Source organism: Danio aesculapii, chromosome 23, assembly GCF_903798145.1.
Source record: "Danio aesculapii chromosome 23, fDanAes4.1, whole genome shotgun sequence".
Taxonomy (NCBI): Eukaryota; Metazoa; Chordata; class Actinopteri; order Cypriniformes; family Danionidae; genus Danio; species Danio aesculapii.
Genome location: NC_079457.1, coordinates 6,242,793 through 6,248,792, shown reverse-complemented (window position 1 = coordinate 6,248,792; position 6,000 = coordinate 6,242,793).

The window sequence follows — 6,000 nt, the reverse complement described above, 5'->3', positions numbered from 1 at the left end:
TACCTGAAAACTATGTCCCACTGGCTTCACGGTGAATGCTTTAGTCATTGTCATAGCAGACTTTAACCACTGGAAGTCTTTTATGCACTCTTCGAAAAGTGTAAATGCTGGACTGTGAATACATAATCACTGATCAGATGTGCCATTATTTGTAACTTTAAGTGGTTTCTAAAACTAAATCTGTCAGTGTTGTTTTCATTCTTTCGTATCAAGACCTTTACGTTTTCGTGGCAGTAGCTCCTTGTCAGCGGAACTAAGTGATTGACAGCTGATATTAACCAATCCATTCGCGTTCTGTTCTAGCGCAGTGGGCCAATAAGAAGAGCTTGAAGGCGGGACAAGCATTTCGGGCTTTGTTTAGTGCAGCAAGTTGACATGTCAACTGTTTTAAACTATTCCTGAGCGCTGCATTTGGTGTTTTCAGGTGCAAAGATGCATGATGCCTAAATGCCTCCTAAATCCACGTATGCGGTGAACATTTTGCTGTGAAAACAGGTCGCATGACAACAATTTTATGCACTCGCACAAATGCTCCTAATATGTTTTGAGGTCGCATAGATAAAATTTCAGGTGCATATGCGACTAAAACGGTCGCAATTTCGAGCCCTGTTAACATACTACATATCACATTAACTGATTTTTTTGTCCTAATTATTATTAACTCAAATTTACAAGACAATAGTTTGCACTGCAATTATAAGTACTTATAATTAATACCATAAAACAATAAAACAATTAAATAAATCCCCTATAAATTTTATTATTATTAATGCCAACTGTGTAAAAAATTACCGATAGAATGCTCATGATAAACCGCTGTTTGTTTACCTTTAAGCTCTTAAAGCGCTTTAAGCTTCAGTTGCTTGACGCGTGTACACGTGAAGGAGCTGGTAAGCGCCAGCACACACACATATTATGTACATCTCGACATGCGAAAGTGTTCCTCCATATGTTTTCATCAAAGTTGTTCACAATAGTGATCCACAGAATTTGTAATGTCGTAAAATGTGTAAACATTTGCGTTTCGTGCTTCTGTCTTTAGAATAAAGCAGCTGCTTAAATGGTAAAGCTTTAAAGGGCACCTATGGTAAATAATCTACTTTTCAAGCTGTTTGGACAGACATATGTGCATGTATGGTGTATAGACCGTCATATTGGGGTGATATAAGCACACCCAGTGCTTTTTTTTCAATTTAACAACATAAAAAACAGTGGACCAATTGGAGCGGTTTTCAAACCGACCGCAACTTTACATAGGAGAGCGGTCCCCCCGCCCACCAATATTGACTGACAGGCCCGTCATCATATCCTCAGTTTGTTGATTCACGTCCGCCATTTTCAGCGTGAGTCGAAGCGATATCACTAAAGGAACATCCTAGCTCTATTTTTAGATGCAAGGCTTATTGGGCTCAACACAAGAGCAATATTCTCCACATTCTCGCTCTAATTGGAATTATTGGTTGTATCTTTAGGTAGGTTTGCAAACATGTGTACTTCTCATTGAGTCTACCTTATACTTCAGCCGTTTGCATTTCTCGCAATCCCAGAAGCTCCCTGTGATCTTAACTAGCATGCGTTTTAGAATTCTAAACATAGGTTTCTATCAGGGTACACTCAAGTCGACGGCTGGGCGCCGCGGACCGCTGCAGAAACCTATGTTTACAATTCAAAAATGCGTGGCGCGACGATTCGGGACACTTCATGTTTCTGCCGAGCTACAGAGAGTGTCTGGTATGCCGTGTCGCGGCTTCGAGCGGCGCATCCGGTGCCTCAGTCAAAGTTAATTCAGTGTGCGTGGTTATTAGTCTCGGTGTACAAGCTCGGAACTTTAAAATAGCACACAGTTGGCTGTAAAACTGTACAAAGACACAAATGATTTTGTACTCTCTGCTTGGTCTGTGTCAGAATCGTACATGTACGACTAATGCTGATCCTCTCCTGCTCCTTTCAGTCTGCCTGTCTGTGTTGCACACGCAGAGCGGGTGAGCTCATGGCCCCGCCCCCTTGTTACGTTGGGCGGGAAGCCGAAACTAGTCTACATGTGAAGCAACACACCCCTAAATCAGCGAACTGTGGACACGCCCCCAACATGACACTCTTTAACACATTATAATAAAACAATCTGAATTGTGTTTTAAACTGAACCTAAACTGACACACTCAGAAGAGCCATAATATTAATATTCAATCATAAAAAAGAGGTAAACTATGTGCCCTTTAAATAAAAGTGAAACCATCAACGAAAGCCAGACCCCTTCTATGTTCACAAATACAAGCGCAACCGTTTAGAGCTCATTTCTGGTTAATTATGTCAGCATTTATCTGTATTTATCAGTAATTTTCTGGATATTTACCGGTATCACTGTGTAAACGAGGCTTTTGTCTGTGTGAGATTTGCTTGTTTTGTTGTTTCTGTCAGAAGAGCATGTAAAGGCTCCACCCTCTTCTGGAAAGCAGCAGCTAATTTGCATTTAAAGGGACAGACACTAAAACTGTTTTCACAAATAACCAAATTGGGGCAATTTTGACAAGCTAGATAAATGATTGACGGGGTATTTTGAGCTGAAACTTCACAGATTTATTTTACATGAATGTAACATTGATGTAAGAGTGACACGGTGGCTCAGTTACCACTGTCGCCTCACAGCAAGAAGGTCGCTGGTTCGAGTCCCAACTGGTTCCCCCACAATCCAAACACATGCGCTAATGGTGACTTTAATAAACTAAATTGGCCGTAGTGTATGAGTGTGAATGAGAGTGTATGGGTGTACTGGGTTGCATCTGGAAGGGCATCCGCTGTGTAAAACATATGCTGGATAAGTTGGCGGTTCATTCCGCTGTGGCGACCCCTGATGAATAAAGGGACTAAGCTGAAGGAAAATTAATGAATGAATAACACTGATGTAAGAATTCCCTATGGATTTGTTTTAATTTAGAAACTGTTGGTAAATTTGACATATTGAATGAAATATTGAGTAACATTTTGAGGAACAGGAAGGCTTGAAGTAAAAGGGCTGAAATAATATGTTTAATAGTAGTTAAATTAGTTAAATAATTAAAATATTAGCATTGTAATGTTTGTAAAGTTGCAGTGAAGCAATCTGTAGGCTTATAAACTGATTTGCTTTTAATACACCATTTTTATTATGCAGATTTACCTTAAATGACAAGTATGATTCCTCTCTATTGTTCATAAACCAACTTTTAAAGTTATACCCAACCAAAAACAAAATACTAAACATTCACTATAATAAAACAGAGTCAACCAGCCCCAGTGCCTGCCTATTTTTTCATTTCTTTATTTGTTATTGTTTTCAATACATCATCTGAAGCGTGCAGCGGTTTTGAAATGGATATTCGTCCTTGGCCACTGAGCTGTATATTTATGGTGCTGTGAGCAGAATGTGGTAGAAATGAACCTCTGCGCGCGCGTCCACACACACCACACAGTCACACACACTCTGTCCGGCAGCGGTTTATCTCAACACTCGACGCCTCTTCATGGCGTTCACCGCTGGAGGGCGCGCGTGGGTCAAATCGTGCTGCTGTTCTTTGAGCAAGAGACAGATGATAAAACAACCAAGGTCTTTGTTGTAAGTTATTTGTGCGTTTCACTTCGTTTTCTTCTTCTTTCAAGAAGTAAATAAGTGGATAGTTAGCCTATTGGGTCAAACGTAATATCATTAAATTAAAATCTCTCTCAATGTAATGTATGTGTGCATGTAAATATATATAGCCTGTATATATATATATTTATTTTACACATACTGACTGAAACAACTGAGTCAAATAAATCTTAACAAAAACTAGGCTATATCAGCAGTGTTTTTGACCCAATAATAACAAACATTTACACCACTTATATACATTTGCTAGATTGTATAATTTACAGGTAAACAATACCACTTTAATCCGTACACTATATTTGCAATATCTAAAAAAGTACAGATTTTATTCAACTCATTTTAAACAAAAATCTAATTTCTATTAACTCATATTCATTTGTCTATGCTATAACCAGTTTAAAGGCTTTACTAGTTAAATTAGGTTGTTTAGGCAAGTGTTTGGACAACAGTGGTTTGTTCTGTAGCCAATGGGGGAGGGAAATATTTCTTTGGGGGTTAATAATATTGTTGGTGACATGGTAGCTCAGTGGTTAGCACAGTCGCCTCACAGCAAGAAGATCGCTGGTTCGAGTCTTGGTGCCCAGTTGGCATTTCTGTGTGGAGTTTGCATGTTCTCCCCATGTTAGTGTGGGTTTCCTCCGGGTGCTCCGGTTTCCCCCACAGTCCAAAGATATGCAGTATAGTGGATAATTATGCAGCGTGTGTGTGTGAATGAGTGTGTATGGATGTTTCTCAGTAATGGGTTGCAGCTGGAAGGGCATCCGCTGTGTAAAACATATGCTGGATAAGTTGGCGGTTGTCCCTTGAAGAATAATAGGACTAAGCCCAAAGAAAATGAATGAATGAACTAACATTATATATCAAAATAAACATTGGCTTCTCATCTAACCTTTATTATAAGAAACCCTATAATGCAGTGTTTCCCAACCCTGTTCCTGGAGACACACCAACAGTACATATTTTGAATGTCTCCCTTATCTCACCCATTAACTTCAGGTTTTGGAGTCTCTTCTAATCTTCTGATGAGTTGATTCAGGTGTGTTTGATTAGGGAGAGGTTGAAAATGTGGACTGTTGGTGTGCCTTCAGGAACAGGGTTGGGAAACACTGCAATGTATCCTCGTCATTGTTGGAGGTAGCGCATTACAAGTAACACAAGTTACGTAATAACATTACTTTTCTAAGTAGCGAGAAAAGCATTACTTAAAAAATTAAGCAAAAATATTTCAGTTACTTTTTAAAAAATGTAATGCAGGTTACTTAAATGAGCTTTTAAATGAGTGAATGTGCTCCCTGTGGGAACAGACAGAAACCAAAATGGCAGAGCCTTCCATTTCTTCGAAGGAAGTATTGTCATTATTATGAAGGCATTGTAGAGAAGTAAAAGAAGATCTTTTTCAATCGCCAGTGATTTCACTTAGTGAATAACGCAAAAAGCCCAAAAGTAGCCCAGACATTTAACCTCTTAAGGCCCAAGGTGATTTTTTACAAGCATTTTTTATTTCTCTTTGCTATTTGGGCTTATTAGAACCGAATTAGAATAAAATCCCAAGTATCATCTTTTGATACGATATACTTTCAGAAGAAAATGATGTCCAAATATGTGGACTCGTGGTCCAAATTTACATAAAGCACTATTTCCTGAATTTGTTTTAATGCATATTGAACATAGAATAATTTTTTTTTAAACTTGCTTTAACTATCAGAGAGTAAAAACAATTTTTTTTCCCACATTTTGGACAGTTAAAAATAGGGTTTGGGACATTTCATATGCTGAAAAACAGTTGCAGGATGACACTGTGTGTCTGTAACAAAAAATAAATCATTCAAGTATTTTAAATAGGCAATTAAGAGCTAAAATGGGCTGTCCACGTATGTGGACACTCAAGTCCTAGGAGGTTAAACTATCATTAATCATCGGCCACTTTATTAGGTACACCTTACTAGTACTTAAATGGATCTGCTTTTGCCTTCAGAACTGCTTTAATCCTTCATGGCATAGATTCAACAAGGTACTGGAAATAATCCTCAGAGATTTTGGTCCATATTGACATGATAGCATTACGCAGTTGCTGCAGATTTGTCAGCTGCACATCCATGATGTGAATCTCCCGTTCCACTACATCCCAAATGTGCTCTATTGGAATGAATTCTGGTGACTGTGGAGGCCATTTGAGTACAGTGAACTCATTGTCATGTTTAATAAACCAGTCTGAGATGATTCTGGCTTTATGACATGTGTGTTATCCTACTGGAAGTAGCCATCAGAAGATGTGTACACACTGTGGTCATAAAGGGATGGACATGGTCAGCAACAATACTCAGGGAGGCTGTGGAGTTGAGATGATGCTCAATTAGTACTAATGAGCCCAAAGT